We start from the raw sequence: 24,450 nt of genomic DNA, 5'->3' as shown, positions 1-24,450 counted from the left end.
TTTCCTTGGTTAATTTTATGTTTAGGTCAGCTTTTACCCTAAAACTATAAAAGCTATGTTTTAAAATTTGCTACATTTGTTACCATAAATTGACCCGTATAGCAAGAAACAATCCGTCCTGCTTTTTGCAAGTTTTTATGGCCCCTTTTGGATTTAAAAATATCAGATTTCTTGGGTTTTAAAGTTTTAGTTTAGGATTTTTCTCTTAAACTATAAAAGCTTTTGCTTTGAAATTTGCAACCTTGTTCACCATCAAAGCTGACCCTGAACAGCAAGCAACATAACTCAACCTGTTTTTTTGCAATAATTTTTCCCCTTTTTGGGACTTAAAAATCTTTTTCTTGTTGATATATGTTTATTAAACTTTTCTCTAACATCAAACTTTTGTTTTAAAAAACTTGCAACATTTTTTTTCACCACCATAAGGGGACAACTGTACCAAAAACTAACTAAAATCCTGTTTTTGCAAAGATGGCCCTTGTTAGATTAGAAAATCATGGTAGGACAATATTTCTATTACACAAAAAAAAAAAAAGATGAGCCAGCACCCGCAAGGCGGCTCTTTTTTCTGACAATTCATTCAATTATAATGTAACCGTTGGATTTTCAAACCGGGTTTAAAAAAAACGGATGTTAAATTTTTTGAATCAAGTATTTTTTTTTTTAATATATAGTTTGCACAATCTTTTTGTTATCAAAATGCAACATTAAATATACGCCGAATCTTAAGGGAACGGGCGCGCTTTTTAAAAAGAAAAATTTATACATCACGGTACTATTTTACTATTTCTTAAAGAAATATAAAAAATTGGGGAAAAAACCGATACGAACTGGTGGATCGATAACAAACCACTACTTTAGGTAATCTATTTAATAAAACGTTTATTAGGGGAGCAAACATCACAAAAGGGCCCCAAACGATATAACCAAAAAAAACTTAAATAAGTAACAGAGTTGTAACGGTTTTTAAAACGAGGAAAAGGCTCTATGTCGAGGGCAGTATAGATAAAATTTTTTTAAAGTCGGGAACAAAATTTTTTTAGTTCAACAAAAAATTTCACTTAACCAGTATAAGACCATTTATTATCTAAAAAAACTTTTAATACCTTTTAAGGCATGATCTCATGTTTCGATAAATTTTTTTGGGGAACGATATCATGTTTCTAAATCCTGCTTCATTGGGATTCAAGTTAGGGCCACATTATTCCGTTTCGGGGAATTTTCTTAATTTTTGATACTCCTTTCGAGAGAGGTCTAAACGTTCAATAATTTTGCTTCAGAGTGGTCCCAGTTTTTCATATATTTTTGTTCCAGGAGCGTTTATAATTTTTTCTATAATCCTTTTTTCGGGGAGTCTCTCATTTCGAAAATTTTCTTTTTAAGGGGGTTTCAAAATCCCATGCCGGGAGCCCGGGGCTACCAAAAAATTTCGTGGGGCTACAAAAAATTTTTTTCAGCGTGTCCGCCCGGCTCCTTGAAACCCCGTATCGGTAGCCCGGGAAAAATAATTTAGTCTTCAAACTTTAATTCAATTGATATTTTCTTTAACCCCCTTTGTTTATCGAAATCACGCTCGAGGTTTTTATTTTAAACACAGTGCGCACTTTGGCAAAAAATTAACCTTTTAATCAACCCCAGAAAAATGTTTTACAAAAACATGTGCCGCGAGATTTTAGACTGACCAATCATGCAAAGTCGCTGATCGATAAGTTTCAAAACAAATGCAAAACCCAAAGTCTTAAAATTACTCTTTTTAAAACCGCCACCTCCCAAAATGTATTTTTCGATTTCGCTGACCTCAATTTTTAATCGATGATCAGAAAGAACAACATTTGATTTTGGGGCATTTTAGTGCTTCCCACCCAGTTATCTTTTCGTTTAAATACTTCCCAAACATCAAACAAATTCCCTGTTTTACAAAAATCGGCGATTTTTTAGAAATTTGGAAAAAAAACAAAATTCGGAAAAGTGAGTACAAGTGCCAAGAAACGGAGACTTTATGTCCAGACTATCCTTTTTTTAAAGAGACTTTATAAGATGTTTAGAATCAACAAAATTTATGTCAACTTTAAATAATTTTTTGAGATAAATACAATTTCAACGCCAAAGGGAACTTGCAAGTTTAAAAAATTGATTGCGTTTCTTTTATTTTGACATGTTGAAATAATTAAAGGGAAAATTTTTTCTCTTTTTAAATACAGTATTTTATTTAAAATAAAAAAGGAAAAAATGAGTAATATAATTGCTATTAAAGAAAAAAAATTACAACAATTTTTGTATACAAAAAATTATAAAACCCTATCAATGTAATCATTCCATCCCACGTATATAAAAGACAAAATAAACAAAAGGGCATTCCAAAATTTACTTTTTTGGGGCTACCAGACAAAAATTTTGGGTAGCCCAATGTTACCAATAAATCAAAAAATTTGCAGATTTTCGAAACCGGGTTTAAGGATGACCTCAAGTTTTAATACCTTTTTTCGGGGAGGGGTCTCATTGTTTCTACATATCCTTTTAAAAGGGGAGTATTCTCAATTTTGTCAGTATTAGGAGCAAAAATAGCCACTGCACTGTGCTGTTTAAAAACTAAATTCCACCTGGTTCCCTCATACGCCAGGTCCTGTTTCGCGTACTATGTTACTTTTCTCATTTCAGCATTTAAAAGAACAACAAACTACGAAAATTGAGAAAGGAAGATATATTTTTTATTTCCACCATAAAATAATTTTTGCTAAAATGACAAATACATAAAACCAAAAACAACATAAAACAAAAAAAAAAACCCAAAAAAATTTTTAAAAAATTATTGGCAAGTTGAATAAGGGGAAAATTTAGTGGAAAAACGAGAAAAACGGTACTAAGGCCATTTTGATTCCGCATTGACGAAAACACCCCTAAAATATGGTAAATAGTGCAATAAGCTGGCTTTTTTTTGTATATCTGCGTGCCATGAATGGCATTTCCAATAAAAAAAAAGAAAAACAGTAGCCGAGTTTTTTGATCATTGACACAAAAAGTTTTTGTAATCACACTTTTCAACTTACTTTTTATAGTTGAAGCTTTATGAAATAAGCAGTAAAATTTAAATTTTTCATGTTCAAGTATTATTAAAACATTATAACATTTTTCCAATGTCGATTGAAGAAACAAATACCTATTACAAAAACTTGGGGTTTAAAATTGATGTCGACACAGTCAGGGGTGTAACTTTTTAAGTTTGTAACCAAAACATTTATTTTTTTCAAGCTTTTTATAACCCTGTATTAGTTATAAAAATTTTTAACTCGGGTAAGTTACTCAAAAAAAGCTTTTTCCCTTTTTCCACAAAGTGACCTTTATAGTAAAATTATAGAAACTGGGTTTAAACAAATTCTTTTTTAGTCTGTAAAGGCCTGAAACTAAGGGATGTTAAGATTTAAAATATAAAACTCTTGCATAAAATTTTATCACCCTTTGCGAAAATTTTTTTTTACTGCAAGCGGGAAAGATAAAACTAAAGGATTCGGTTTAAAATAGCATTGTCACATTCAAAATACGGAACTGGACAGGGGGGCTTATAATATTTTTATGAAACTGAAAAAGTTTGAAAGTTAAGCAAAAACCAAAAGGTTAAAAAAACTGCGAAACTTAAACGTTAAACCCCTGCTGATTCAGGTTGTCGCTGTTGGGTTTATGGTTTTTTCCTGCTATAAAAAATTTTTTTTTGATTAAAGGAATAAAGATAAATGTTATTTTTCAACGCATTCAAAATGTATTGGATCCTTAACTCAAGTTTCAAAATAGTAATATATATAACCTCCGTTACTTTGGCCCCAAAACACAAAAATTTTTTTCTAGAAAATTTTAAAACCACAGTCACATAACCACTTATTTTTTAACGGGAAGAAAGGGAAAAAAAACATTCCAAGAAAACTGGAACAAGGTAAATTAAAATAATTATGTTTTCCTTTTCAAATTTTAACCCCGTTCATTGCCGTCTGTTATTGATAAAACCAATATTTCAAGTCAGTGGAATTAAACGTTTTTTCTCTTTTTTTTTTGGTACAAACAAACTTTAAAAACCACCAAACTGTGAAAAAATGAATGCAAAACTACAAATTTATCTTAAAATATTTACCTTACCCTTTAAAATGCTGTTCTTTAAAACAATACCCAAATGGTCATTTGCAGCCCATGTACGTTTTGATTAAAACCTATGACCAATTAAAAACACTAAAAAAAACCCATGGTGACGTTGGGAAAAAAAACAAATAGATAAACACAAAATTTTTGTAAGGGAATTAACAGTAAGGGAAATTAAAAAAATGTGTTTTTTCTGGCAATTTCACGAAAAAAGCAAAAAACCAACTGGAGTTACACAGTACGGGCAAAACACACGGGCGCATCACTCCACTAACCTCAAATAATCTAATCTCAATATTTTCTCAAAACCGGTCACGGAGGTTAACGACTTTTTCAACGACCCAGTAAGATATACTTTTGATTTTCAATCAAAATATTGTGGGATTATCAAAAAAACTTAATTTTTTTAATGAAACAAATGACATAAAAGAAGGCCAAACCCCTTTTCACTTTTAAAACAAATATTTTGGGGTACTTTTCATCGTCTGAATGTGATAAGGGAGGTTAAAGCTTTTTGGGGAAAAGGGTGTAATACTTGAAAAAATTTTTGTATCTTCGTGGCTAAAAATAAATGATATTCATCCAAACAATTTTTTGTTTAAAAATTATTTAGGGGAGTCTTTTCTATTCGGGCAGTTTCGTCTTTTTTATCTCTTGGTTTTTTTATGCACCCTTTGTGGGCACCCAAAAAAAAGCAAATTTCTGCATTTTTTAGCTGACATTAAAGTTTAATGACCTTCTATCGAAAATTTTCCTTTTTTTCAAAGACAGCACAATATATTGATCTACTGATAAGTCAAACCAGTGAACATCCGAAATACACTCTTTTTCACTAAAAAAATGACAAGGGGACACATAAAAAGGCAATGGACATTATTCTGGAATGGCTGAAAGACTTCGGTTGTAGAACTTGTATCACCAAAACTATGCTTCTTTATTCAGAACATTCCGGGTCAAAAAAAATTTTCTGAATTTTCCTTTTGTTATTTTAAGTTTAAAAAATAAAAAAAAAAAAGTCGGGTCCCACAAAGATTTGGTGAGCGCAAGGCAGATCAATTGGTAGACCAGGGCTTATTTTCCGAGGTTTCGGCCGGTTTTTACTACACCCTAAGGATTTTTGCAACCCCAACTGTTTCCAAGGGGGGTTTTTGCCTGTTGCTAGCAAGGAGTTTATGTTCGGGTAAAAACCCCGAGACCTTTGGGGAAACGGGCCCCCTTTTTAAATGCTCGACTTTTAAATACGGTTTAAACAAAGACTTGGGGTGTGTAAATAATTGTACCCCAAAAAACTTCTGTTGTCTTTGTTATATGTAAGCCCACAGAAAATAACTTCTTTATTCCGAATTTTGTAGGTCAAAAAACTTCACACTGCCCTTTAAAGGGACGATAAGGTAGAATAACTGAAAAAAAGGTCCGGGTGAAAAAAGCATGTCAACAACACAGCAGGGACACTATTCAAGAAACAAAACAAAGTAACAAAGCAGTAAGAAGATACATAAATTAATACATGTATTTATTTAATTTTTTTGGCTTAAAAACGGGTCCCAAAAAGACTTGATTGTGTGTTTTTTTCACCAAAACTATCTTTATTTTCAGGAATTCCTGAACGAAAATCTACAGATTTGCTTTGTTATATTTTTAACCACCAAAAAATGTACTTTTTTTATTCCAAACCTTCTTGTAGGTCAGGAAAAACTTACGGGACCCAAAAGGGGACGAAAGATAGAAAAACTGGAAATGGATGCCGAGGTGAAAACAGTGTCAACAACACAGCGAGGACTCTTTTCAAAAAACAAACAAGTAAAACAAAGCATAGAAGATACAAAAAATTTTTAATACAATATTTATATTAATTTTTTTGTGCATAGAACCAGGTACTCACAAAGTTTTGGTGTGTGTAGAACTTTTATCACCAAAAACAGCTTTCATTTTTCAAAACCTTCCTGGGGGAAAAGCAAACTTCTGATTTTTTTGTTAATTAAATTTTTTTAAAAAAGAAAAAATAATAAAAAAATACAGGCCCTCAAAAAGATTTGGTGAACCGAAAGGGATAGAAAATTTGGTAGAGCCAGGGGTTTATTTTCCGGGGTTCGATCTGGTTGTTACAACCCCTAAGGTTTTTGAAACCCCCTATGTTTCAAGGGGTGTTTCCCTTTTACTAGCAAGGAGTTGACGTGTACGGAAAAACCCGGGAGACGCTTGGGTAACAGGCCCCCTTTTAAAGACCTGCCTGTTTTTATGGGTTTAAAAAAGTTTGGTGTTAAATATATTGAAACACCAGAAAAACTTCTGATTATCTTTGTTATATGTAAGACCACTAAAAAATATACTTCTTAATTCCGCCTTTTGTAGGTCAAAAAACTTCAACGCACCTGAAAGGGGACGAAAAGGTAAAGTAACAAGAAATGGATGCCGGGTGAAAGCATGCAACAACACAGCTGAGGACCATTCAAGAAACAAAAAAAGTAATCAAAGCGAAAGAAATACATCCATTTAATAATGAATTATATTAGTTTTTTTTGTGCTTAAGAAACCGGGGTCCTCACAAAGACTTGGTGTGTGTAGATACTTTGATCACCAAAAACTATCTTTCGTTATTCAAACCCTTCCCTGTAGGTCAAAGCAAACTCAGATTTGTTTTGTTTTTATTTAGACCCCAAAAATGTATTTCTTTATACTGATCCTGTAGGACAGAGAAAACTTCTGTTTTGTCTTTTTTTTATGTTATTATTGCAGTAATTCACAATGATTAATCGAAGAAAATGAAAGATATATTTGCGGTTTTTCTCGGACTAAAAACAAATTCATAGAATTTTGACAGACTACCAGAAGATACCTTTCAGTAATTACAAATATTATTAATTAAAGGATTTTTTAATAGTTTCTGTTCATTTATTTATAAAAATCAATAAACTGCTCATAGCTGCCGCTAGCTTGGTAGAGCCATGGTTTCGATGGGGGGGTCAGGGTTTTAAATCCTGTAGCAACAATACCTCCATTTTTGCTCGACTTTTCAAAGAAAAAAAGCTTTGCCTCGCCCCGCTCGGCGTCGCCGTTGGTTAAAGTTTTTGATAAAGTCAAATACTTTTACATAAAGTTATTGCTTGAAACTTAAAAGATTAATAACATCAAAGTCACACCGGGAGAAACAACCCCCAAAAACTCTGATTGAAATTTGACAGAATTATGCCCCTTTTTAACTTAAAAATTGTTTTTTAAAATTTTGATAAAGTAAAAATTCTCTTTTACTATTAAAAGCTTTGACTCAAATTTTAAAATATTTATAGACAATCAAAGTCTGCACCAAAGGGAACAAAATTTCCTTAACTCGGGTTTTTGAATTTTACAGAATTATGCCCCTTTTTAACTTAGAATTTTTATTAAATTTTTGAAAAAGTCAAATATCTCTGTTACATCAAAAGCTTTGATTGAAACTTAAAATATTTATTTACCATCAGAGTCACCCGGGAAGAAACAATATCCATAACTCGATATGAATTTGAAAGAATGTCCCCTTTTTAGCTCGACATTTGAAAAATAAGTAAGGGTTTCCCACTCACCACACCTTATTTAAATTTTTCACCATCCACATTTTCACAAAGTCTTTTGAGATAAACTTGAAAATTTTAACACTTTTTACCTCACCATGGCCAGTTTTAAGGCAAACACATAACTCCATCAAGGGTTTAGCTGAATTTTGGCCCCTTTGACTTTAAAAAACCTTGGGTTAATTTTTCGTACCAGTTCAATTTTTACAAAAACTTTTTAAAAGATAAATTTTTTTTAAACTTTTAACACTTGTTACCATCACCCCCGGGCCTTTTTAGCAAGAGTACATAACCCTCAAGGATTTTGGCTGAATTGTGGCCCCTTTCGACTTTGAAAAACTTGGTTAAGTTTTTCGTACCAGTCCCATTTTGACAAAGTCTTTTGAATAAAGCTTTGAACATTCAACACTTTTTACCATCACCATATCCCCCGTTTTTAACAGGGGCACATAACTCCTCAAAGGGTTTTTTCTGAATTATGGCCCTTTTTACTTTTAAAAACTTGGGAAATATTTCGACCAGTTCATATTTTACAAAATCTTTTAAAAAAAGCTTTGAAACTTTTAACACATTTTACCATCGCCATATCCTTATAGGAAATACATAATCCATCCAAGATTTTGGGTGAATTATGGCCCCTTTTTACTTAGAAATCTTGTTCAGTTTTCCCTACCAGTTTATATTTTTTGAAGTGTTTGACTAGGCTTTTTAAAATTTTTTTCACTTGTTTAGTTTAATAGTCTCTATCTGTAGGAAAGAGTACATAACTCTGCATTATTTTTTGGGGAATTATGGGCCTTTTTGGACTTTTAAATTGGTTTCTTTTTTCAACAAATCCACGTTTTTTAAAACTTTTGACATAGGCTTTTAAACTTTTAACACTTGTTTTATCTTTTGATTTATGATGAAATTGGGGTTTTATACATTCCATTTAGTGCAAACTATTGAAATAAAAAAAACAGGGAAAATTGTTTGTGTAATCTTTTTATTTCTTTTTTCGAATATCTGGGAAATATTTTGACCCCCTTCTTCAATCAATTCTTGAAATGTCGAGCACGCTGGGCATCACAACTCTTGTTAACTTGGGAATTCTTTGTTAAAAGCAAATATCTCTGTTACGTTAAAACTTTTTAATTGAAACTCAAAAATATTATTTTCACAAATCTACACCAGGGGAAAACAAAATTCCCCTAACTCTGATTTAATTTTTTACTTACTTTAACTTTATTTTTACTTTTTTAAATTAGAATTTATTTGTGGCAAAGCTCTTATTCAGAGTCAAGCCGAGAAAAGTCGAGCACCCCGTCTTTCGGGCACCTTGTTCAGGGGTTGGGTGTCTTTAAGACACCCAAAGGGGCCATACATACTCTACGTCATTACAAGTTACACCACAAAAAAAAAGGGAAACTGCCTGCCCGTAAATGATGAAATATGGCGGAGACGTTTGAAAACCAAAATCAAACAAATAATCCATTTTTATACCTATCATGGAAGTTTTGGGGAATTAAACAATGTTTGGAGTCACAGCAGTTGGTTGGTTATGGGTTAGTAGGTTGGTTACTGTCTGCATTTTCTTGGCACAACTTTTTCCACTCTTTTGAAAGGGATTGCAATGAAACCATCACATGACACTATGAAGTGTAAGATTATGTGACCTATTTTTTTTTTGGTCACTTAAGTCTTTACACGTTTAAGCCCTTTTAATTTATTTTTTTCACTATTTAAAAAATCTTTGGCGCAAACTACTTCCACTTTTTCGAAATTTTTTACATAATTTCCCCCGGGCATTTCTGCTTTCCGAATTACCTGCCTTTGAACATAAACAAAATACAAATGTATGTGCATTTTACTTGGGTAAATTTTCAGTAAGTACTGAAAGGGTTCATTTGAAAATTTTTTTTTCTTCAGTTGTCTCGGCAAATAAAAATGAATGGATTTTTGTTTTCAACAGTATGAAATAGCATTTAGATTCTTGTTTTTTTAACTGTTCACTTAACATGCTTAGCTTTGAGATTATTCCCCCTTTTTCATTGACTGAAATAGTCAAAAAAACTCTGCATGAATGCTACATCCTCTGGTGGATCCAGTGCTACAACGCCAACTCCAAAAGGTTCAAGCCCGCACATGTCCCACACACTGTATAAATTTCCCTTTTATACAGTGCTTACCCTTTTTCATAATGCGTAAATACTGAAAGTATTCTTGTTTCAAAAAAAAAAGAAAACCACAATATTAGCACTGTCGGAAAATTACTACTTAAAGCAGTACTTTAAAAATAATTTTTAGGTTCTAAAATCACAGTCCTTCTGGAGATGGAGCGGGGGAACATACACCTGTTTTAAAGGGAAAAAATCTTTTGACATACAGTTAATCAGGAAGGGAATGTCCTTAAAAAAGAGTCTGTCCTTTATAACTTCCTGAATTTAAAAACAACTAGAAAAAGGCTTTTTTCTCAAAATTTTAGTTTATTACAGTGTGTCTTAATAAGACACCCATTCCCTGTGACATATCTGATGGACTACTAGTCCCAAAAACAACCAAAATTGTAGAGTTTGAAAAGTACTGTTTTTTTAAAGTAAAAATTGCACCTAAAAAAATTTAAATTTTTTTCTTTTTTTTAAAACCCAGAGGAGGATAAAGAAACAGGCGCAACAAAAGATTCTGAAAGGGGTGTTGGGGGTGAAAGCCATGCAGTTGCCACAGCTAGAAAATCAGAAAAAAACAAGAAAAAAGAGGGAAGGGGATACAAATTTTTAAAATACATACAAAGATACAGTTTTTGGCTTAATATGAATCCTTTTCAAAAATTGGTGTGGTAAATTTTGTATCACCAGAAAAAATTCTGAATTCCATACCTTCCTGTAGGGCAAAAAAAAACTTCACATTTGTCTTATTTTATATTTGAAGTATAACACGTTTTTCTTGGCGTTTTCAAGGAAAAAGTCGATACTGCATACTTTGGTGTTTTCGTGTCTGCTTGGTACAAAATTATTATTACTTCATGGGTTTATTCATATTTACACACAAAAAAACCTTATGACAAAACCTTCTACTGACCTATTGATGATGACCCGCCTTTTAAATTCCCCTTTAAAACCCTTAAAACCCAAAAAAGTCATATTTTTACATTTCTTGGTAACTTGTTCATTTCTTGATGGTTTTCTGCAATTCACACACAAAAACTGTGGTGACAAGACCTTCACATTGAGATTTAATAGGGACCTTGACCTTCAAAAACCTTGACCTTTAACGAAACCAAAAAATCGTATTTTAACTTACTTTTTTCAACTTTTTCATTTTTTATGGTTTTTCTGCTATTTACACACAGCAACTGTGGTTACAAAAACCTCACATTTAGAATTGAGAGATTTACGTCATACTCACAGAACACCCCTTGTGACAAGACCTTCACACTCACTTTTAGATAGGTTTTCCTTACCTTCCAATACCTTGACCTTTACACTTAAAACTTTGAAAAAAATTTAATTTTAACATTACTTTTAAATTTTTGAATGTTTTTTATGGCATGGGTTTGCTTCATATTAGCATACAGCACCTACATACACTTCGCAGCTGAGCATTTGCACCAAATTTTGGCATGCTTTTGTTTTTAAAAAAGAAAAACAAATATAATCAGTCCTCACAAAACGGGTTTTGAGATATTTTTTTATCCCAGAAAAAATACTTTTTTAATTCGACCTTTCCCGTAGGACAGAGCAAACTTTGTCTTTGTTACATGTTAGCTACATTAAACAAAAGCTTCCTTTTTGGTCGAACAAAAAAAATTTGTAACTTAACTACAGTTAGACAAAAATTTTTTTAAAAAAATGAGAAAAAACAATCATCCTCACAAAGACTTGGGGGTGTATAGATACATTGTTCTTTTTGTCACCAGTATGGAGGGTCAACAAAACCGGCAACAAAATTCAAATATGAGAAAGAAAAAAGTAAACAAGGCAGAAGGGACCAAGTAAAAGAAAGGCCGTACAACAAGAACACAAAAAAAACCTTTTTCAGGTGCAGAGAAATACTGTCGGCGCCAACTTTGGGAAAAAAATTTCGCTTTTAAAAAGCTTTCCCGCAAGCATGAAATGAAACGCCATAATAAAGAGCCAGTTCTGGTAACAGACCATGACCACATTAAATTCTTCTAAAAAAAACAAAAATTTCGTTGATAGGAATGCCATTTAAAAAATATTTAGCAGGGGAATTTCAGTGGCTTAAAGAACATTTTGATAATTTTTTGGAACAATACTGTGCTTTTTTTGTTGGAACCATGAAAAAATTGTGAATTTGTCTGATTTTTCTATTTAAGGCAAAAGTCAGATTTAGACCTAAGTCAAACTTTAGTAATTAATGCATGTATAAATTTTTCATTTTTTGTGCGATTTTAATAACAAATATTTAAATTTTGGTAGGAAGTAAATCACACTGACTGCATTTATCAAAAAGTTGACCTGCATCCTTTTTACCCACAAATGTTTTTGGGATTAAAGGACCCCTTTATTGTTTCTAGTGTCGGATGGTTTTTCAAAAAACCCGTTTAAAAAAAAGACCAGAACCAACTGTAACCAGTCAGGTGTTGATTTCAGTCTTTTAGAACCAAAAATTACAAATTTCGTTCTTACAACAAATATTACTTTCTTTCACAATGTGGGGAGACACAGTCTCGAAAAAAACGGTATATTGTTGGACAAATTTTTCTTTTTTTTTTTATATAAAAAATTGCGTCGGTGAAATCTGTTAACATTAAAAGCTAAAAAGGTTGAATTCTACTTAAAAATATTTCACTGGTTAACATCAAATTTTAAATGGTGTTGATTGAAACCTGGCCGGTTAAACGATAAACTCCATCCCATTTTTTAAATTTCTAATCAGCCTGTCATCGGTTGTCTGTTGTTATTTAAATCAGATACGTTCTCCTGAACCACTTTAAATTTCTAAGAAAAGTTGCAGGGAACATCCATATAAGCTAAGATGTGCATATTTTTGACACATTTATTTTTTTAAAAATTTACAAAATTTTGGCCCTAACGTTCATAAAAATCTCTGCTACATTTTCCAGACCTCTTACAGATTTTAAAAAAACGTCACAGGGAAGCGCCCCTGACATAGGCTTCTATCCTAACCAAATGTACAGGGAAAAAAATGTTTTGTCCCCAACATGTAGACACAAAAAACACAGCGAACTTTACAGTATGATAAGTGATTTATGAGAAAAAATTGGGGGACGGCTTGTTTAAACATCAAGGGCATTTGGAATTTCAGACAGGGCCCCTTTCCAGAAATTTTCTGCTAAGCAGACACAGAAATTTTCTGCAAAGCATCACTGCCGAAAAACCCGATGCACTTTTGTAAATTTACAAATCAAGGTCACACATGGGCTTTTCATTTTTAGCTCACCAGAAAAAAGGCTCATGGTGAGCTATTGTATCGTCAATGTCCGTCGCCTCCGTGCGTCCTCGTCCCTCAAAAATTTATTCAAACGATACTCCTCCCAAACCCCTGATTGGATTTTGACCAAACGTCACAGAAATGAACCTTTGGGGGTCCCTTTTCAAGGTTGTTCAAAGGTTCCGGTCCCCTTGCCCCCAATAGGTCCCCAAGGGGCTAAAAATAGATTTTTTAACAAACTTGTAAATATTTTTGTCTGAAACCACAAGGCCCAGGCCATTGATATTTAGTATGTACATTTCCTAGTGGGCCTCACCCAAATTTTCAAAAATGTCCCGGGGTGAAAATGGCCCGCCCGGTGGACCAAAATTTTAAAAAGATTAATAGGAAAAAACTTTAAAAAACTTCTTGTCTGAAATCACAAGCCTAGGCCTTGATATTTGGTATTAGCAGCCCCAATGGTCCTCTACCAAGATTGTTTTAAATTAGCCCCCGCCGTGAAAAGAGGCTCCGCCAGGGTCACAATTTTACATAGACTTAATAGGAAAAAGCTTAAAAAACTTTTTTTCGAAACCACAATACCTAGGCCTTTAATTTTTTTAAAAAGCATTGCCTATTGTCCTCTACCCAAAATTTTTCAAATTATGCCCCTGGGGTGAAAAGGGGCCCCCCCCAGGGGTCCAATTAACATGACTTTTTAAAAAAAAACTTTAAAAATCTTCTTGCTGAAACCCCAAGGCCCCAGGCCATTGGATTTGGGATGTAGCTTTCCTATTGCAATCAATAGTTCTTCCACAATTATGACAAAAGGGATGAAATTAAAAACAAACAGATGACAAATTTTTCCCCAAACATATAATGGTTAAGATTTTCTAAAGACAGCTTTTTGAAATTTTCGTGTACATTTTTTTTTGCTGGCATTTTTTTCTCTGACACCTATTTCTGTGTCCCATCCAACAAAACTTTAATTACCTTTTTGGGTTGTTTTAGTTTTTACATTTTATCGCCCATATTTGTTTGATCTTTTAGTACAAACAGTAAACCCCTCTAAACTGGGCGGCCTCTGACAAGTCTTTTGTCCGGGTTTAGAGGAATAGTTATCGGACAAAAGTAAGGCAAAGGGATTTCAATATACAGTTTATATTTCATAATTAATTAAATATCCTGTCTTTTTGTGTAGAACACTATTGCTGTGTCGTTTTCAGTATACATGTAATTAAGAAAATCAAACTTAAAAAAATGTGATGGGCAATTGGTTTCAAGTCATCGATCTAAATCACTCGGGCACGGAGACCCACTCCGGGTAGGTCAGACCTTTAAACCAACATGTAGATAATATAGCATTTTGGTTATAAAGAAAGAACATAATTAACAGAAGTCATTCAGTTTAATATAATTCAAAGAGCTATAAAAATGTATTTTATACTTTTTTGTTCAATGTTCACTTTCAGCTGTTACTTAATTATAAATTATGAAGTGAAATATATTTTCATATCCGTTGACTTTTGTTTCGAAGTAATTCCGCAGATGTTCTATGTATAGTACGGCGGCATAGCGAGGACATAGGATATATTTTATTTTTTTTCTTTGCGCAGGTGTTAGCTACCACGTGCGTATGGGGTAATTCACACGTGCGCGGGTGATAACTATCACGTGCGCAAGTGACAGCTATCACGTTCGCACGTTATACTACAATGCGCGCATGTGATAACTAACACGTGCGCACGTGTTAGCTGATCAATGAAAAAGCGTGAAAGATCTGCAATTTTTCTAAATGTATGTCTTTCATAAGGAAGTGTTATTTAGCAGTTAGCTGTAATTTACGAAGTAAGTGTTTCTTCTTTTTGAAAAAAGGCTGATATCTTGATTAGTTTCGTTGGTAATTTTTCACGTTTGCACGTGCCAGCTAACAACTGCGAATGTGATAGCTATCACATGCGAACGTGTTAGCTAAGATAGTTATCACGTGCGCACGTGTTAATCAACACATTCGCATGTGGTAGCTAACATGTGCGAATGTGGTGCTAACACGTGCGCACGTGATAAATAAAATGTTTCCTCTATGTCCCCTATATTCCACCGTAGTATACACTGTTCCAAGACTATTTTATTTCTCGTGAAAGTAGTGTCCTTCAGTATTGACCTAGCATATATGAATATTTCGTATATTTCCGTAAATTCATTTTCAATGTCCAAACATAGATAGTGATACAAATATTACATATATAATTCTTAGTTGATATTATACTGTCGCATGTGCAGGTAGCTGAGCGGCAAAGCGTTTAGCTGCCAATATCAAGGTAGTGGGTTCGAGTTTTTGGCCATATCTATTCCCCTAAATTTTATTTGCAAACTTACCACTTATTTGTCAAACGCACCGTGATATTTATGGTCCATTTATTAAAAGTTATCATATTCACTCTAAAGACACATTACCTGTCACAAGCGTACTAGAAAATAAATAATTTAAGAGAAAATATTTAAAATTCATAAAGATAAAACAGGTAGCGATAACATTACATTACTTTACTTTAACGAAATGATAACCGTGGTAACGTGGGTGGAAGTCAGACCCACCGTGACACTGATTAACTGTATAAAATACAAATATTGCGTAAATTAACGAAAACGCTCGAACAATATTGGCAAAGATTAATGAGTGCCTTTCATTAAATCAAATGATATAAGCATTTACACTGATTTACCCATCTCCACGAAAATAAATTGTACATATAATTTCTGCGGAACAGTTTTACTGCAACATTAATTGATAATTATTGTATGCATATTAACTTAATTTAAGAGATATAAATAGATAGACGTAGCCCATGTACCCTAAGCCTGGTAATCCAGTCTGACAATTTCTAACATTTTCTACCTGCAAATTGACAATATCAGAAACTCGATGAATGCCAATTAACACAAATTAGTGCAAATTAAGTGGGATCTTTAATGCATAGATATTAGGTATGATATCTTCCGTCCAATCAGCTGGGAACACGATTCGCGCGTTCATGTATCCTGAGGCGATAACATCTGGCTTAAGTGACCGCACGCGATAATCTGTATATTGCATATTTCAGAGGGAAAGGAAGTCACGGGTAAGTACTTATTTGATTTAATATGTATTAATTATTGATAAACTGAATTTGACCGATCTGTTCTCAATATGATTTTTTTGTGACAAACCAGACCATGAATTATATTTCAATTAATCGGAAACACGGGTTGCTTCCTATTAAGTATGTCGATTTAAATAATACACTTCAGAAGAAATACTCTTTTATTGCTTTAACAAATTCAGAAGCGTCAAAAAAGTCAGTTTAATAAATTTTGTAATCTTAATATGAAAAAAGAAATTCAGAATAGCCGTTAAATAGTTCATTCATTCATTCATTTATTCATTCATTCATTCATTCATTCATTTTATTGATCATTTGTTTCACAACTCATCATTTAACTATTATTTCTTTCATTCTTTCATCCAATAGCCAACAAAAATGTTGATGTTACAAGTGTTTGAAATAAAATGAAAAAACATCGTGCAAAAATCATTTGATGTATACCATTGGGGTTAAACGAGATTAAAGTTGCAAGGACAAAAACAACTCCTGATAGAAGTTTTATTTCGTAGAAGCTAGGTAGCCAAGGCTAGCTTCTTTAAGAATGAATAAGGCGGCACGCACATTCATTCATTCGATCAAAACTGGAATCTCGGAAAAGCATTCATGAAGTTAATAATTACAATCTTTTATCTTTAGAAAATGGGTACCGGTAATCTAACTGACAAAATAACGATTTTTTTTCTAGACTAAAATGTAAGCGGTTGTGATGCGTATTATTTTTTCAAAGTATTATATCAAAAAAGGTTGGTAATAATAAAAATTCATATTATGTAGAATTTGATTATTAATCTGAAAGTGTTAAGAATTTTATATTGACCTAAAAATACGTAAAAATACATACAAACTCATCTTTTGCATTACCAACTTTTAGTCACATATTTAAGCGGGACAGCTTTACCTATCATAAAAGTCAATAGAACAAATAATCCAATTCGTCGATTTCCGTACTCAGTGTTGTTGTTGTAGTAATACGTGGGTGCGGGTGGGGGTGGGGTGACTCGATAACTAATAGCTTTGGTCATTATAATTTTATCTGATGCATTTACAGGCGAACGGTTTTCTAAACGATGAATGAAGTTTAAATTAATATTAAAGTGAAATGCGGAACAAGTCGAATATGTATATAATACTTTATTTATTGTCAAATAAAAGTAATATTTAGTAATATGAATATGGTATCTAACATATTTAAAAAGCGTTACATATTATACATCTAAAATAAACATTTACTTTCAGGACCATACAAAAAATAAGTAATTGCTCAGCTAAGTCTGTTATTTTAAATATGCGCCACCGATCGATTTTCAACGGACCATTATGACATTTTCACAAATTAAAGTTGACGATATTTCCGATTGACAGTTTCAGTTCTCTGTTTTTCTCCATTTTGCAGCTGTAAAATCTTCAAATATGACCACAAACGTCTTTTTTTTCAGCAGGGCGCAAAATGATGTACTTAACAGGTTTTCTAAGTAGCGTTTCTATATACAACCAAAATACAGCAAAAATTGTTAAAATTATCTCTCCAATGATATATAATTTGTCAAGTTTAATTAGACGTCACATTGGAGGCAAACGATTTTGAACGCAAAACACATAAAACTGACGTCGAGTTTCACCCAAAATTTTGCGTAATTTTTACGATGAAATTTGTATATTTAACGCGCATTAAACACTAAACCCTCCATTGCGTTATTGGTAAGAACAGCGGAAAACTTCTTTATTGCCACGACGGTCAGGGTTCGATTCCCGGCGCGACCATCTTTTTTTCTAAATATGACATTTTTAAATAGTTTATTGAAACGAAAATTCCTATTTTAAGTTTCATAATGTGACAACTTTAGCTTGGAAGATATCCTTGATGAACTGATAATTCTGCTTTTTAATCGAACCTCCTTTCAATATTTTATTCCGTATTCATAAATAACAGATGTCATTTATAGAATTTTATCGTCAAGTATATCCTGTGCATTTAAGGAATATTAAAGCCAGTTTGCATAGGGTCTATATATTACGAGAAAAAAAATCTCTGAGAACAATAAACATCTCGGGGGAAGGTCTATCTTTGCATGTCTACCGTTTTTCTGTTACTCTAGTCAGGCCTGTTCACGTGCAGGAATAGACATGCGCTCGTGCAAAACCAATCATTCTGAAAACAAAGTGGTCATTTGTTAGGAATGAAATCGAGTATGTCTGTAAATTCGATCTTCAAACATTCAATCAAATTAGTACCATTTATTTCATTTTACCACAAATTGGACATGTATACACTGTTACATAATTATTATCGAATATTCGGCAAAATTTTTATTTGAAATAATGTAAATTATATTGATACTCTGGTATTATTTATTAGTTAGGTTAATCTATGAAATTTGGATAATTTTAAATCCAGATTTACAGTTAGTTTTCTATTTGCATACTTTAATACAGGACTGCTGGATTAAAAATCGAGATGCATTATATTTATTCTAACATGAAGAGATGAGACGTTTATGATGAATATTTTACTTGTCTGAGAATATTATACTGACCGCGAGATTGGAAATTCTGGAAACTCTTCAGATTGTTTAACCAAAAAATTAAAACCTTGAGTGGCAAATTAAATATATCGTTCAGAACTTGTTCAGTCACAAAGTTTAAAGAGATGTTTGAAATTAATTTAAAAAAAAAAGCTTAACAACGCGACTATGATGTCACTCTCATATATTTTATCAAAACTGTACAAAAGAATTATTGTGCATTTTGAATAAGTTCTAACACGGAGGATTGCGTAATGGCGGACAGGTTAAAGAACACTAATTTAGCATAGTTTACGTTAACGCTAGCTTTGTTTTAAAATTATACTGTGGATGTAGTTTTGACATTTTGGTAGGAATAAAATGGGCAAGTGTTATTTAGATCCCATTACCGCACTTTATGTGCTTTTGAAGTTTTGTGACAGGTAAAATCTCTCTTGAAGAAAGTTGTTTGAAGACAATCCTTCAAAATGAGGAGAGGATTGGCCGGACAACGTGTGACGGCACTATGAACACCATGCATTTTATATTAAATATAATTTAGGAGATAGATTTTAACGTAATATAACCATAAAATGCAAATAAAACACTGTAGATAACTTGTATTAAATATCAACAGGCACATTTAATGATATCTAATTTCTTTACACGACGAAATGAGTATGGTGCGTTCTGACAATTAAATGATGTTGTCATCCCTGCCCACATGTCATTTTATTCGTCATAATTTTCACATCGTTTAATAGATATAATTTTCAGTATCTATGAATTGCAAGAGTCCATTTTTATAACTTTTAATGCGTGCATTTTTTATTCCAGGTTGACACAAAAGTTGTTTACTGGAATCAGAAAACTGGACGACTATTTATTTTCACGATAGAGAATATGCTTATGTGAGTAGTTCTACTAGTTTGATCAACAGATGCAGACAGACAGCCCGGATGAGCCATTCGTTCTCAGTGACATTCGAAACAACAGATAAAAGCTTAAACTTATTGAGATCAGGAAACTGAATATTTCCATGGGGTGCATCATCTGTAACCTGCTTACATATCGAGTTCCAGCACAGAACCAACAAGCGTCTTTTTAAAGCGCTCGTTTTGAATACATCTTCGGACATTAGAAGGGGTGTACTGCTCTTCTTAGCAGACGGCAAATCGAAAAGCCTATAGCGGTAATCAACATTCATGGGAATAACGAAAACATGTACTAACAGTAGTAAAAGAAGTGATACTCAACTGATTTGTTGAGTCAACTGCGCAGAATTAAATGTGCGAATTACTAGTTTTTCAATTAGAAATGAACATAAGAAATGCTTGATGTTATTGATTACCTACATTTTCTGCTTATTACATTTGGACAAGAAATGAAAATAATTCATAATCGTTTGAAAAACTGTTTTAAATTATTTAAGTTGAATAAAATGTTAATTTAATCTGACATGTCTCCAATTAATAACAATATGAACTTTTTTCTCATACCCTGTCTTTGTCTTGCTTTTCTAACATACTGTATTCTGCTGTAGGTATGACTGACCTTCATTTTATGTCATCTTTCATTGTGTTCCCATATACAAAATCAGTTCACATAAAAGAAAAATACGGGATTCGTATACTACACATAATGCATATACGGGAAAAGTCTGGTAAACGTATCTTTTAGAAATACTGGTCAGTGAATTCCCCGAATACGAAAACCAAATTCAGTCTAGATCTGAATGTGACACAAATATGTGATCTGTATACTACGCATATCTTGCATAAACGGAAAAAAACCTGGCCCGTATATCAAAAACTACAGGTCAGTATATACCCGTGTATCAGATGCAAATACATTCCGTATATGACACAAGTACGGGATCCGTATATTGCGTATACCATGCATATACGGGACTAGTCCGTAGTCCGTACATCAAAAAATACAGTTTCGTATATTCCCCGTATATGACACAAGTACCGGATCCGTATACTAAGTATATCATGCGTATACAGAAAACATGCGTATACAAAACACATCCGAAGCTCGTATATTAGAAAATACAAGTCCGTATATGTCCCGTATATTAGATGCAATTACAGTCCGTATATGATAAAAATACGGCATCCGTATACTACGTATATCCGGAATATAAAGGCTCGTATACGTGTTCCGTACATTCTAAAATACGGAAAGTATACGGGAAAAAAGTCTCAAGACTCTTCGAATACATGAAAATGAAACTTGTGTTAAAGCAGGACACGAATAAACACCATTTCTATGGATTTTTTTTAAAGTTCGTATACTTCATATATACGGGAAATATACATTTATGTATATTCGGCGTATACGGGATCCCGTATATGCATGACAAATATACGGACTTCCCGTATACTAGATGTTCCGAATACGGGATTATATATTAGGTCCGTATATTTGTTATATACATCCCGTATACTCCCGTATTTTCGAAATATACGCGACCGTATACTGACCATTTGATCGCAGTGAGAACTTTATAGCTCAATGTGTAAGGACAACATTGATAATGCCTTATTTTCTGCATTTGAAAGAAAATCCATTACCGACATCCGTGGATATTATACGAAGACTAGATACATCAATTCAAAATAAATACATGAAACCAGTTGTGTTGTATTTCGTTGAGAGTTGCTATAAATACAAATTATACACATCAATGTCGATCTTCAGACAGTTCAGATCTATAATGTAAATAGTTTTAAGTGTCTATGCTGTGTATGTGTACATATATTGTAATGATTATGCAGGATAATATCTTGAAATAAACTCCCATAATATTTTACTTTTGTAACTAAAATTTTATGAGGCTGCTTTTCTCGCTTCTTTCCACTGCGGCCGCTAGAAATATACGTTTGGGTGGAGCAAACATTACCCTCTCACCGATCACTAGAGTGACACTACGTCATTTACTACCTGTGTTTGATGTAAACGCCCATTCGGCGAGCTTTTCTGAAATAGGCAGTAAAAAAAGAAAAATATAAGGTATGCTACAAACTACAGTCATGCAATATGTTACAACTTTTCTGATGACACAACAGTTTCTAAAATTATATCAACAAAGCAGTACTGACAAAAGTTATTCAAAATCAGTAGGCCCTGTTGTTTCAGACAAGAAGTTTTTTCCTCTGCAAGTCTATGTAATGTAAAACTGGTGATCCCAAAACGGGCAATTTTCCACTCTTGGGGCAGAATTTGAACAATTCTTGGTAGAGTACCACTAAGTAACGCTACATTCCAAATATAAAAGGCTATAGGCCTTGTTGTTTCAGACTTGTGTATAAAAGTTGCTTGGCCGGCTTTTGTGAAAAGTTATTTGAAAATCCACAAATGCAGAACCTGAAGTCCAGACATCTGCATTATGACTTTATTTTACCTTTGACCATTAAGTGTGACCTTGATCTTTTAGCTTGGGGCATGTGTAATGCATGCGACAAGTTGTCTTCACACAGTCTTAGAAAATTAGCACTATAATAGTCTGCATGTAAGAAACTCAAGTGATAATTTGTTCAGGCTAATGGAGTTTATCATTGATATAGTATAAATATTTCTAAAACCAATAATTTGGGCAAGTTGATATTAAATCTTAAAATCAAAGACCTGGACAATTGTGCCAAGTTATCTCAAAATCCATCTCAAGCAGTCATCAAAAATAGAATTCGAAGTCAGTGTCAAGCCACTTCGACTCGCAGTGTAGGAAAATCCAAGAGATGAATGTAACATATGTTCAAGCTGAAAATTTTGAAACACAAATAATGATCTCAGTAGATTCATGAATCAAATGTAAATTTTGGTTGCCATAAACACAGGGTTGGAATGACGTCACATAGCAAGTGAAAACGGGACGTCCCTCCTATGGAAGGTCACACAAGAAAATGGAAACAAGACGACCCTGTAGAGGGTCGTCTTGTTTCCGACATGAAGGGTCGTCTCGTTTCCATTTTCTTGTGAAACCTTCCACAGGAGGGTAGTCCCATTTCCACTTCCCATGTGACGTCGTTCCTACCCTGTGATAAAGGGGTGGCTCGCCCGCACTAATTTCAATCACCGTGTCCTAAATTGCAAAAAGAGACCAGAATACATTTACTATCTTACCAATACTCTTTGCCCTGATGCTGGAAATAGTAATGTATACGTAGTGTCAGGGAATATCAGTGTCGCTTGTTAACAATGGTCCTCTGTACTCTACAATGTAGAGTTCACCTTTTGATATAGCAGTTTTGGCAAAAACACCATAACCTGTTTAGAAAACAGAAAATTACTTTTTTCAGATAAAATCACAGAGTTATTCTTTACTTTAAACTTTTACATCTAAATCTTGAGACAGACTATGGTTATGAATATTATTCTAAATGACTTATATGGCCTCATTACTTAAGTGTTCCGTCTGATTTGTATTTGTCTGTATTTGTTTGTCCGCCTCCCTAGCTCAGTGGTTAGAGCGACGGGTGTCTAAGCTGGCGGATTTGAGTTCAAACCCTGGCAGAGACGGACATGTGTGCTTGCAATGCTGGGGTCATGAAAACCTCCTGGCTAATAAAGGCTCTACCCGGCACGGCACGACTGTACTTCCAGTTTTAAAATAAAACATATGACCATCATCTGTGATAAAACCTGTGAAATGCAAATTATCTCAGAATAATTACAAACTGTCTTTATATATAGATATACTATTAGTTGGATATATCTACATGTATAGTAATACAAATCAGCTGGAGTATCTATTTTAAATTATTTTCATAGACTTCTCACCTACTATTTTGTTTACAAAACACACCCTCAATTTTGCCCTCTCCATCTCCTCGGTATTTTGCCGCATAAGATCTTCATCCTGGAACTTTGCTCTTCCCATGACTGCTAAAATGAAACATTACATTATGATGCTGTGTATTCAGTATGCAATGTATTATTTTAGTATAAATGTTTGCATTTGAAATAAATTTACGCCCGTCATTTGCAAAATTGTACGCACGTAATATTGAGTCGGAAACTGTAAAATTTGAGTTACGTCCCAGTTCCTGGTCTAAAAGTATAGTTACGTGTGTTTTACGTGTATTTTACGCCCGTAATACCCCTGTTTATTTCATACGGGTGTAACCAACAATGTACCATTTATAAATCTTACAATACACAATTGTACATAACTGCCACTATAGCTCAGTAGGGAGAACCACTGGTGAAAACTTAAACCATGAGCGTAGGGGTCATGGGTTCGAGACCGTTTTAGACAATATTTTTTGCGACATTATTCTTTTTATTTTTTCTTCAGAATCCTTTTTGCATGTTTTATTCTTACATTTAATGGCTGGTATGTTTGTAAAACATGTGACATCAACATAATTTGGCAGTTTGTGCTGGTTTTCACATTAAATATAATACCAGGTAATAGTATCAAAATAACAACGAATTATATAACGATGCGTGCATAGATAGATATGCCAACAACTGAAATATTAAAGTTAAGATATTAGAGCATAGGAACGTACTTGTTGGCATTCTGAATACTCTAAAGCAAATTACTGGAGATTAATGATGGACATTGCATTATACTCTAATTACAATTCGAACTAGAACTTTAGGGTTCTTTCACTGCGAAAAAAGAGTTAATATACGGGAGTGTACGGGATCCCGTATATTACCCGTATACGGGAAGAAATACGGGAAAACTAAAATACGGGCGTGTACGGGGCTTGTATATTTAAAAGTCCGTATACTAATAAAATA

The 24,450-nt window shown here is 33.3% G+C and overlaps 1 long non-coding RNA gene across 1 annotated transcript; it reads right to left on the bottom strand.

Moving 5' to 3' along the window:
- Window positions 1-17,319: 17,319 nt before the first annotated feature.
- On the bottom strand, window positions 17,320-24,128 carry LOC123543375 (uncharacterized). Its single transcript, XR_008369315.1, has 3 exons — window positions 23,479-24,128; window positions 22,822-22,965; window positions 17,320-21,678 (listed from the first exon to the last, which is right to left on the bottom strand). It is a non-coding gene; the product is annotated as an uncharacterized LOC123543375 (long non-coding RNA).
- Window positions 24,129-24,450: the final 322 nt, after the last annotated feature.

This window comes from Mercenaria mercenaria, unplaced genomic scaffold (assembly GCF_021730395.1).
Source record: "Mercenaria mercenaria strain notata unplaced genomic scaffold, MADL_Memer_1 contig_3683, whole genome shotgun sequence".
NCBI lineage: Eukaryota > Metazoa > Mollusca > Bivalvia > Venerida > Veneridae > Mercenaria > Mercenaria mercenaria.
This window is presented reverse-complemented; position numbering and strand designations above follow the sequence as displayed.